General features: G+C 43.8%; 2 non-coding genes across 2 annotated transcripts; both read right to left on the bottom strand.

Annotated features, from left to right (window-relative positions):
• Positions 1-1,760: 1,760 nt before the first annotated feature.
• On the bottom strand, positions 1,761-1,915 carry LOC139997573 (5.8S ribosomal RNA). The gene has a single exon (XR_011802930.1). It is a non-coding gene; the product is annotated as a 5.8S ribosomal RNA (ribosomal RNA).
• A 2,833-nt stretch (positions 1,916-4,748) lies between these two features.
• LOC139997574 (small subunit ribosomal RNA) lies at positions 4,749-6,672 on the bottom strand. Its single transcript, XR_011802931.1, has one exon. It is a non-coding gene; the product is annotated as a small subunit ribosomal RNA (ribosomal RNA).
• Between the last annotated feature and the right edge of the window lie 5,828 nt (positions 6,673-12,500).

Raw genomic sequence — 12,500 nt, 5'->3', positions numbered from 1 at the left:
TTATGTATAATATATCTCCCGTAGCCGTTTCTCTCTTCTCGACGATTCCAGCGGTTCCTTGTTTTCGCCTGTTATTGCTGGCACAGAGATCGAACACGCGACATGTATATAACATATCGGTTTCTTTGCTCTGTACCAACGACGAAAACGCACGGGAACTCACGCAAGTGGAAAAGCGAGCGCGAGACGTACACAACGGGGTGAATTTATTACTCGGGGACTGGACGACCGGCGATACGTTAGGATGCGCGGTCCAGCGATAGACGACGAAGAGACATGGGATGACCAACGATCTCTTTTTCTCTAATACTCGGAGCGCCGAATCGCCTTAAAGCAAAAAAAAATCACACGCGCGTACGTCGTACGTACGGCGCGTGTATACCTCGTCTCTAATCAAGTTTCGTTAGTCTTTCTCGAGCCTCGCCAAAGAGGATCGTTCTCTTCCTCTGCGCGATCTCTCCGTGCCAATGTCAGAGATTATTCTCTTTCGCACGACGACGAAAACGACTATTTTCGACGATCCGAACAACTTTGTAACGGACTCACATGCACATCTTAAAATCGAGTACAGAAACGTTGCGCAACACCGTGAGCTTTTCTCTTCTTCGTCACCCTTAAATATAGCCGATCGTAGACGCACGCTAGATCGTAACACACTTTTCGTTGATTTCCGACGAACGTGGCTTTGGGCCAGGCGCGCGGGCAGAGAGATACGCGACCGACGGGGAAAAATTCGTCCCGATACATGTACGCGTACTCTCCGATCTCCGCGCAACGCTGGGGATCATCTCCCTAAGTCATCAGCGTTCGAAGAAATCTCGTGTGTCCGTTCCCGGATCTACGGCTTTCTCTGGGTTCGCGAAGAACAGAAAAAAGCACAGAGGATGAAAAACGCAACGACGACCCATCGATGCGACGGTCCTCGTTGTCTTCTCGTCAGTCGTCTCGCGCCTGCAGAATACATCTCTGCCGCACGAACAGACGGAGTGGGTATTCGATCCCTGGGGCTGTACGAGTAAAAACATCTTGATGAAAAGACGGTTGTGTTTCTTTAAGGCACACAGTTTTTCGTTACGCCACCAAGTTTAGGTTTAGGTTTTAATATCTTGGTTCTCTTTTCTCTCCTCTCTCGACTGACTTTGTTCAAAAATATTTTTGCTTTCTCTCAGTCTCGCCAAAAATTCATTTAAGACGACGTCGGGGGCGCGGTCATTCGTGCTTATCGAAGACTAACAAAACGTAGCAGAGGCTGATACAAAAAGAAAAAAAAAATCGGCCACGAAGAAAACTCGCTCTGTGTATCTCGATAACCGCGTCGACGACGACGGTTCTCTCCGCGCTCTTTTAATTCGTATCCTTCTTCTTGCGCTTCGTCCGACTCAGAAACGTTCGTAAAACACGAACGACGGCGGGTTGTCAAGCCAAGAAGGGACAGAGAAGAGACGGAGGTAGTTTTGCGAGTCTCCCGTGAACGCGATAGATTTTTCATATATATTTGTATCGAGAGCATGCGTACGCCGGTCTCCACACGATCCAGCGACGAACGCCGACGAACGTCCAACAATCGCTCGTACGTCGCGTACGAGCCCTCGACCGCTCTTTAATTCGTATTCTTTTGCTTGGCGCTCGTCCTCCGACTCAGAAACGTTCGTTTAAAGATAAAACGAACGACGGCGGGCTGTCGACGAGGCAAGAAAGAACAGAGAGATACGGACCGAGAGCAACGATACGCAACGCAAGCAGTCTTAGGTTTACGTGAGCAACCCTCAGCCAGGCGTGGTCCAGGAATTGTATCCGTGGACCGCAATGTGCGTTCGAAATGTCGATGTTCATGTGTCCTGCAGTTCACACGTTGACGCGCAATTAGCTGCGTTCTTCATCGACCCACGAGCCAAGTGATCCACCGTTCAGGGTAATCGTTTATGCATGGATTTTTGTTTGTGTACTCAGGTTTTTGTACTCTTATTCTCGGTTCGAAAGAAGCCGATATCCGACAAACGTCCGACCAACGGGAATCGAACGCGCGGAAGTCGCCATATGATTGACGACACGAAAATACGTTCGAAAACGAAATCGGACGGACTGCGCGACGACACACGCAGCCCGCCGACCGGGCGTAAAGTGCATTATAATATATAACAACCAACGAGATCGAAGCTCCGTTCGTCAGGAAACGACGGGGATATAACACCCGATTCTGAATCCTCTGTACAGCACACGATCTCGCGAAGAAAGCGCACGGTGGCTAGCCCATGATATATATATATGTTCGTTCCTCTCGTCCAGTTATTCGAAGCAAACAGCCGATATGCATCTCCATCGTTCGGGTAAAAAAAAATCGATGGGACGCGCACGGTCGTAGTCTTCCTCGCGCGGTCGTTTCTTCCCGATAGCCAGAAGCAGAGTTTGAAAAACTCTAGCGACGGAACGAGGCATTAGACTCTCGACAACGAGGATACAGACACGGCCGGCGGTCCCCTCTGAATCGACTTCGGTGGTTCAGGTAAAAATAAAAAAAATCGATGGGACGCGCACGGTCGTCCTTCCTCTTCCTCGCGCGCGGTCTATTCTTCCCGATAGCCAGAAGCAGAGTTTGAAAAACTCTAGCGACGGAACGAGGCATTAGACTCGCGACAACGAAGATAGAGAGACGGCCGGCGGTCCCCTCTGAATCCACTTTGGTCGCTCAGGTAAAAATAAAAAAAAATTCGAAAGGGACGCGCACGGTCGTCCTTCCTCTTCCTCGCGCGGTCTTTTCTTCCCGATAGCCAGAAGCAGAGTTTGAAAAACTCTAGCGACGGAACGAGGCATTAGACTCTCGACAACGAGGATAGAGAGACGGCCGGCGGTCCCCTCCGAACGGATGGCGACAACGACGACTAAAGCGCGAAAAATCGCGACGAAAAGGAACGCATCTCCGTTCAGGTGTATGTGTGTGCGTGCGTTTAAAAAAAATTCGATGGGACTCGCAGCCATCGGCCTCGCGCGGTCGTTTCTTCCCGATAGCCAGAAGCAGAGTTTGAAAAACTCTAGCGACGGAACGAGGCATATGACTCACGACAACGAGGATATGGACAGGCGGTCCCCTCTGAACGGGTCGACGAGACGATGGTAAAAGAGACGAACCGGACGAAACTTCCGTCGATCAGGTAAAAATAAAAAAAAATTCGATGGGACGCGCACGGTCGTCGTCGTCGTCTTCCTCGCGCGGTCGTTTCTTCCCGATAGCCAGAAGCAGAGTTTGAAAAACTCTAGCGACGGAACGAGGCATATGACTCACGACAACGAGGATAGAGAGACGGCCGGCGGTCCCCTCTGAATCGACTTCGGTGGTTCAGGTAAAAATAAAAAAAATCGATGGGACGCGCACGGTCGTCGTTCCTCTTCCTCGCGCGCGGTCTATTCTTCCCGATAGCCAGAAGCAGAGTTTGAAAAACTCTAGCGACGGAACGAGGCATTAGACTCGCGAGGATAGAGAGACGGCCGGCGGTCCCCTCCGAACCAACTTCGTCTAGTTAAGAATCGTTATACTCTTTACCATCACTCGCACTGGTATATATCTTTTCGGGCCAACATCCACGCAATGCGTTTTCGTTCTAGGTTACCCGATCCACGAGTACGAACGTACAACGTGGTTTCGTTTTGTCGAACATCGTATATCGTTCGCCGTTGAAACGAACGACAACGAAACGACATAGGAAGAACGAACGCCCTTTGGGTAGGAAGCACGTTTCGAGGAACGACGAGAGTTTGGAGAGACGCGCGAGATAGCTGGAGACGCGCAGATATAGGTATCCATGGATCTTCGAAGAGAACCTTCGAAGATATATAATTCGGTATCCTATTTTTCTGCGGCTCGCTATTCGCGTTCTTTCGCTCTCGTCGACGACTCGTTATAGACGCTTCGTTCGATCCCAAAGAGCAGTCTTCCTTATGTCCCGTTGCTAGGAGGTGAGGCCTACGCAACGCAACTACGAAATATAGAAGAGGTGTGAGCAGTGATCTCTCCGACACGAGGCACTTTAGAGATTTTAGTTTATATATTATATTGTTCGTTCGTTGGATTTCCACGATGCAAATACGAAATACGAGATCGTGACGGCGGGTCTTTCTGTGTACGACCTCACGCAGGCGCCTCGATCGCATTTCTCATTACACGTGGTTTCCACTGTAACTTTTAGTTTTTTCGATATGTGTTCAGCTCAAGTTCCCTCACATATCGTTATTATTATTATTATTATTATTATTAATAGTAGCGGTTTCGTGTTATAGGATTCGGAGACGGCGGGTCTTTCTGTGTACGACCTCACGCAAGCGCCTCGAGAATCTTTTTAAGTTTTCCGTGTGTTATATTATTCGGAGACGGCGGGTCTTTCTGTTTACGACCTCACGCAGGCGCCTCGAGAATATTTTTAAGTTTTTCGTTTGTTATAATATTATTCGGAGACGGCGGGTCTTTCTGTGTACGACCTCACGCAGGCGCCTCGAATTATTCGTGTAAAAGTATATCTCTTCATCCCGATGATCGAGAGAGAGTGCCACACTCTTCGTATAGTTTCGTAACTGGAGCGTCTCCCACCTCCTTATTGTAAAAAATTTGGCTTTTGTCAAAGTATATAGCTTGTTAATACGTCGTATATACTTTGTGTCGATATAGGAGGAGTACGGCTCCTTACCGACGATATTATATATATTTTATTATACAGTGTTCAAGTCAAATATATTCTTTGTGTTTTTGTATTTTTCGTTAATGATCCTTCCGCAGGTTCACCTACGGAAACCTTGTTACGACTTTTACTTCCTCTAAATGATCAAGTTTGGTCATCTTCCCGGTAACATCGGCAATGCTTATCACATTGGCCGCGCACCAGTCCGAAGACCTCACTAAATCATTCAATCGGTAGTAGCGACGGGCGGTGTGTACAAAGGGCAGGGACGTAATCAACGCGAGCTTATGACTCGCGCTTACTGGGAATTCCTCGTTCATGGGGAATAATTGCAAGCCCCAATCCCTAGCACGAAGGAGGTTCAGCGGGTTACCCGGGCCTTTCGGCCAGGGAAAACACGCTGATTCCTTCAGTGTAGCGCGCGTGCGGCCCAGAACATCTAAGGGCATCACAGACCTGTTATTGCTCAATCTCGTGCGGCTAGAAGCCGCCTGTTCCTCTAAGAAGATTTGTTTGTACGTTGGTAGTAAAAACCCGCCGACCGAAGCCGGGGGCCTTCGAGATACCATAATTTACGTCTATTTAGCAGGCTAGAGTCTCGTTCGTTATCGGAATTAACCAGACAAATCGCTCCACCAACTAAGAACGGCCATGCACCACCACCCACCGAATCAAGAAAGAGCTATCAATCTGTCAATCCTTCCGGTGTCCGGGCCTGGTGAGGTTTCCCGTGTTGAGTCAAATTAAGCCGCAGGCTCCACTCCTGGTGGTGCCCTTCCGTCAATTCCTTTAAGTTTCAGCTTTGCAACCATACTTCCCCCGGAACCCAAAAGCTTTGGTTTCCCGGAAGCTGCCCGCCGAGTCATCGGAGGAACTTCGGCGGATCGCTGGCTGGCATCGTTTATGGTTAGAACTAGGGCGGTATCTGATCGCCTTCGAACCTCTAACTTTCGTTCTTGATTAATGAAAACATTTTTGGCAAATGCTTTCGCTTCTGTCCGTCTTGCGACGATCCAAGAATTTCACCTCTAACGTCGCAATACGAATGCCCCCATCTGTCCCTATTAATCATTACCTCGGGGCTCCGAAAACCAACAAAATAGAACCGAGGTCCTATTCCATTATTCCATGCACACAGTATTCAGGCGAAGGTAGCCTGCTTTAAGCACTCTAATTTGTTCAAAGTAAACGTATCGGCCCACCTCGACACTCAGTGAAGAGCACCGCGATGGGATATTAGTTGGACCGCCCCGCGAGGAGCTAAGCCCACCGATAGGACGTACCACATAATGCCAGTTAAACACCGCGAGCGGTGAACCGACACTGTGACACACAGATTCAACTACGAGCTTTTTAACCGCAACAACTTTAATATACGCTATTGGAGCTGGAATTACCGCGGCTGCTGGCACCAGACTTGCCCTCCAATTGGTCCTCGTTAAAGGATTTAAAGTGTACTCATTCCGATTACGGGGCCTCGGATGAGTCCCGTATCGTTATTTTTCGTCACTACCTCCCCGTGCCGGGAGTGGGTAATTTGCGCGCCTGCTGCCTTCCTTGGATGTGGTAGCTGTTTCTCAGGCTCCCTCTCCGGAATCGAACCCTGATTCCCCGTTACCCGTTACAACCATGGTAGGCGCAGAACCTACCATCGACAGTTGATAAGGCAGACATTTGAAAGATGCGTCGCCGGTGCTAGATGACCATGCGATCAGCACAAAGTTATTCAGAGTCACCAAAACAAACGATGGACGAACGGACGAGCCATCCGCCACCGATTGGTTTTGATCTAATAAAAGCATTCGTACCATCTCTGGTACGAATCTGTTTGCATGTATTAGCTCTAGAATTACCACAGTTATCCAAGTAAGTTTAAGTATGATCTAAGAAACCATAACTGATTTAATGAGCCATTCGCGGTTTCACCTTAATGCGGCATGTACTGAGACATGCATGGCTTAATCTTTGAGACAAGCATATGACTACTGGCAGGATCAACCAGGGAACTTTGTATTTTATATATATATTATATATTAGAGTCAAAAGACTCTCTTTTTAAAATAGCCTCAGAGTGTCGTAGGTGGGTCCGTAACACCGTACGACGAGACTTTTCGTTCTTAGTGAACGTTCGACGACACCCTTTTAATTCCCGTTGTAACGTCGAACGCCACTACTCTCTCTCATTTCGCCACTCTCTCTTTACTTTCTTTCGTTCGTTTGATTGTTTGTGTGGAATATTTTAAGATCATTCTGTTCATAGGATCATTCTGTAAGAATGGTTTGTTGGTTGAACGAATATGCCTTAGCGGTAAAAAGCACGTAAACTGCATGCTGAACGTACCGTCCTCGTAAGAAACATATTCGTTCGTTCTTTTGATATTCTCCAATCAGAAAGAACGCACTTCCTAAAAGGTAGTACGCTCCCCATTAGCCTTTCGTATGTTTAAAACGTACTGCGTACGCTATAACATAAGTTTTGGAACGGTCTCTGCCGAACCAGCATGAATTGATACTCAGTTAGTAACAAGCACACTGCCCTAACTTTTTTTAAAGTTAGTGCGAGCATACAGGATCCAGCTTCCCGACTAAGGGGAACCTTGCCACGTTATTTGGTCATTACGTCCAGGACAGCGACCCGCGGCGCAGCAGTGTAGAGAAAGAGTCGATACGAGAACGAAGGAACAGTCGAGAAATAGTAAAAAAGTTCACTAAGACTCGAGGAGCGGTGACTGAATTCTCAACCGAGGCCGTAGAATAGCCACGCGCTCGACGCTGTTCCGTCCGGACCGTCCGACTCGACGTGTCTCTTATAGATACCAAAGCGCCGGCCGGACGGTCGGCGCCGGCCGGGCCAGCGGCCGGGCGCTTACCATGTAAAACCTCCGTTAGAGCGTACCGTCGGACTTAGTCTCTGAAACGCTCGACCACTTTTTTCGAATAAACTACCCTTAGAAAACATCCTATCGTCGAGATATTTTAACGCACCGCTTATTTTAATATTTCAAACGAGTTTTTATCGAAAAATTTAATTTTTTTTTTTTTTTCAAAATCGCATCAGTAAACCACCTCTTTTAACGAATACGGACAAAAACCACGTTCTTAATCGATTAGAACACGTTAAAACAACGAGAAATATGCAAAAAAATATATACCTTGCAACGTTAATTAACGAAAAAATTAAACAAATATCGCAGTCGTGTCAGTTCGACGGACACTAATTTTTTAAAAAATTCGAAAAAAACGTTTAATCCAGTTGTATTTAATAGAGATATAACCGTTTCTGCAAAAATATTTATACCTTATAACGCTTTTTAACGAAATAACTCGAAATAAGCTTTTCGGACTTTTCCGCCGGCCGAAATTTTTCTAAGTCCCAACGTACCGTCGGACTTAGTCTCTGAAACGCTCGACCACTTTGTTCCAATAAAGTACCCTTATAAAACGTCCTATCGTCGAGATATTTTAACGCACCGCTTATTTTAATATTTTAAACGAGTTTTTATCGAAAAATTTAATTTTTTTTTTTTTTTTCAAAATCGCATCAGTAAACCACCTCTTTTAACGAATACGGACAAAAACCACGTTCTTAATCGATTAGAACACGTTGAAACAACGAGAAATATGCAAAAAAATATATACCTTGCAACGTTAATTAACGAAAAAATTAAACAAATATCGCAGTCGTGTCAGTTCGACGGACACTAATTTTTTAAAAAATTCGAAAAAAACGTTTAATCCAGTTGTATTTAATAGAGATATAACCGTTTCCGCAAAAATATTTATACCTTATAACGCTTTTTAACGAAATAACTCGAAATAAGTATTTCGGACTTTTCCGCCGGCCGAAATTTTTCTAAGTCCCAACGTACCGGTCCAGAATGAGACAAAGTTCCAAAGGCCCGGTCGTATCCGTCCGTTTTTTTTTAACCTTCCACGGACGAAATAAACGTTTAATCCCGACGTAAAATACAATAATATAGCGATTTATATAAAAATATTCATACCTCATAACGCTTTTTAACGAAATAACTCGAAAAAACTTTTCGGTCCGAAATTTTTCTAAGTCCCTACGTACCGCTCGAGAATGCGACTAAGTTCCAACGTCCCGGGCGCGATCATACTTTTTTTATATAACTTTTCAGCGACGAAATAAATGCTTAATCCCGATGTAAAACGTCATTTTAAAGCGATTTATGCAAGAATATTCGCACCTTATAACGCTTTTAAGCGAAATAATTCAAAAAAACCTTTCGAATAAAAAATTTTTTTTTAACGTTTTCGGGACCAAATAAACGTTTAATCCCGACGTAAAATATAATAATACAACGATTTATATAAAAATATTAATACCTCATAACGCTTTTTAACGAAATAACTCGAAAAAACTTTTCGGTCGAAAATTTTTCTAAGTCCCTACGTACCGGTGGAGAGTATGACCAAGTCCGACGGGCCGAGTCGCGTCGGTCCACTATTTTTTTTTAACGTTTTCGGGACCAAATAAACGTTTAATCCCGACGTAAAATATAATAATATAGCGATTTATATAAAAATATTCGTACCTTATAACGCTTTTTAACGAAATAACTCGAAAAAACTTTTCGGTCGAAAATTTTTCTAAGTCCCTACGTACCGGTGGAGAGTATGACCAAGTCCGACGGGCCGAGTCGCGTCGGTCCACTATTTTTCTTTAACGTTTTCGGGACCAAATAAACGTTTAATCCCGACGTAAAATATAATAATATAGCGATTTATATAAAAATATTCGTACCTTATAACGCTTTTTAACGAAATAACTCGAAAAAACTTTTCGGTCGAAAATTTTTCTAAGTCCCTACGTACCGGTGGAGAGTATGACCAAGTCCGACGGGCCGAGTCGCGTCGGTCCACTATTTTTTTTTAACGTTTTCGGGACCAAATAAACGTTTAATCCCGACGTAAAATATAATAATATAGCGATTTATATAAAAATATTCATACCTTATAACACTTTTAAGCGAAATAACTCGAAAAAACTTTTCGGTCGAAAATTTTTCTAAGTCCCTACGTACCGGTGGAGAGTATGACCAAGTCCGACGGGCCGAGTCGCGTCGGTCCACTATTTTTTTTTAACGTTTTCGGGACCAAATAAACGTTTAATCCCGACGTAAAATATAATAATATAGCGATTTATATAAAAATATTCATACCTTATAACACTTTTAAGCGAAATAACTCGAAAAAACTTTTCGGTCGAAAATTTTTCTAAGTCCCTACGTACCGGTGGAGAGTATGACCAAGTCCGACGGGCCGAGTCGCGTCGGTCCACTATTTTTCTTTAACGTTTTCGGGACCAAATAAACGTTTAATCCCGACGTAAAATATAATAATATAGCGATTTATATAAAAATATTCATACCTTATAACACTTTTAAGCGAAATAACTCGAAAAAACTTTTCGGTCGAAAATTTTTCTAAGTCCCTACGTACCGGTGGAGAGTATGACAAAGTCCGACGGGCCGAGTCGCGTCGGTCCACTATTTTTTTTTAACGTTTTCGGGACCAAATAAACGTTTAATCCCGACGTAAAACTTAATAACATTCCCATTTATATAAAAATATTCGTACCTCATAACGCTTTTTAACGAAATAACTCGAAAAAACTTTTCGGTCCGAAATTTTTCTAAGTCCCTACGTACCGCTCGAGAATGCGACTAAGTTCCAACGTCCCGGGCGCGATCGTACTTTTTTTATATAACTTTCCAGCGACGAAATAAACGCTTAATCCCGATGTAAAACGTCATTTTAAAGCGATTTATGCACAAATATTAGCACCTTGTAACGCTTTTAAGCGAAAAAATTCGAAAAAACGGTTCGATTAAAAAATTTTTTTTAAAGTTCTCGGGACGAAATAAACGCTTAATCCCGACGTAGAAATACATAATATTCCCATTTATATAAAAATATTCATACCTCGTAACGCTTTTAAGCGAGATAACTCGAAATAACTTTTCGGTCCGAAATTTTTCTAAGTCCCTACGTACCGGCCGGGGGATCGACGAAGTGCCAACCTCCCGGTCATGTCGGTCCGGAGGGGGCAATTTTTTAAAAAAATAAAACGAAATCGTTACGTTCGACTAGAATTCGTCGAACCATAACGATTTCTATAAAAATATTCATACCTCGTAACGCTTTTAAGCGAAATAACTCGAAATAACGTTTCGGTCCGAAATTTTTCTAAGTCCCAACGTACCGCTCGAGAATGCGACTAAGTTCCAACGTCTCGGGCGCGATCGTAAATTTTTTACGGCACCTTTCGGGGACGAAATAAACGCTTAATCCCGATGTAAAACGTCATTTTAAAGCGATTTATGCAAGAATATTCGCACCTTATAACGCTTTTAAGCGAAAAAATTCGAAAAAACGGTTCGATTAAAAATTTTTTTTTAACGTTGTCGGGACGAAATAAACGCTTAATCCCGACGTAGAAATACGTAATATTGCTATTTATGTAAAAATATATACGCATCATAACGCTTTTAAGCGAGATAACTCGAAATAACTTTTCGGTCCGGAATTTTTCTAAGTCCCTACGTCCCGGCCGGGGGATCGACGAAGTGCCAACCGCCCGGTCATGTCGGTCCGGAGGGGGCAATTTTTTAAAAAAATAAAACGAAATCGTTACGTTCGACTAGAATTCGTCGAACCATAACGATTTCTATAAAAATATTCATACCTCGTAACGCTTTTTAACGAAATAACTCGAAAAAACTTTTCGGTCCGAAATTTTTCTAAGTCCCAACGTACCGGTCGAGAATGCGACTAAGTTCCAACGTCCCGGGCGCGATCATACTTTTTTTATATAACTTTCCAGCGACGAAATAAACGCTTAATCCCGACGTAAAACGTCATTCTAAAGCGATTTATGCAAGAATATTCGTACCTTGTAACGCTTTTAAGCGAAAAAATTCGAAAAAACGGTTCGATTAAAAAATTTTTTTTAAAGTTCTCGGGACGAAATAAACGCTTAATCCCGACGTAGAAATACATAATATTGCCATTTATATAAAAATATTCATACCTCGTAACGCTTTTTAGCGAGATAACTCGAAATAACTTTTTGGACCGGAATTTTTCTAAGTCCCTACGTACCGGCCGGGGGATCGACGAAGTGCCAACCGCCCGGTCATGTCGGTCCGGAGGGGGCAATTTTTTAAAAAAATAAAACGAAATCGTTACAGTCGACTAGAATTCGTCGAACCATAACGATTTCTATAAAAATATTCATACCTTATAACGCTTTTAAGCGAAATAACTCGAAATAACTTTTCGGTCGAAAATTTTTCTAAGTCCCTACGTACCGGTCGAGAATGCGACTAAGTTCCAACGTCCCGGGCGCGATCATACTTTTTTTATATAACTTTCCAGCGACGAAATAAACGCTTAATCCCGATGTAAAACGTCATTCTAAAGCGATTTATGCACAAATATTAGCACCTTGTAACGCTTTTAAGCGAAAAAATTCGAAAAAACGGTTCGATTAAAAATTTTTTTTTAACGTTCTCGGGACGAAATAAACGCTTAATCCCGACGTAGGAATACATGATATTCCCATTTATGTAAAAATATATACGCATCACAACGCTTTTAAGCGAAATAACTGGAAATAACCGTTCGGTACGAAAATTTTTCAAAGTCAGACGGGCTCTCGAGCGTTGCTCGCTCGCTGCGCTCGCTCGAAAAAAAAACTAGCCCAACCCAAAACCAATCCCTTTTTCGCGTTCGTTCCTCGATTTCTCTTGAAATCGGAGAAACTCGCGGGATCGGTTTTGGGTTGGGCTAGTATAAGTTCGAGCG

The sequence above is a fragment of the Bombus fervidus genome, unplaced genomic scaffold (genome assembly GCF_041682495.2).
Source record: "Bombus fervidus isolate BK054 unplaced genomic scaffold, iyBomFerv1 scaffold0113, whole genome shotgun sequence".
Lineage (NCBI taxonomy): Eukaryota > Metazoa > Arthropoda > Insecta > Hymenoptera > Apidae > Bombus > Bombus fervidus.
Note: the sequence above shows the minus strand (reverse complement) of the source record. Positions and strands in the feature narration are given on the sequence as shown.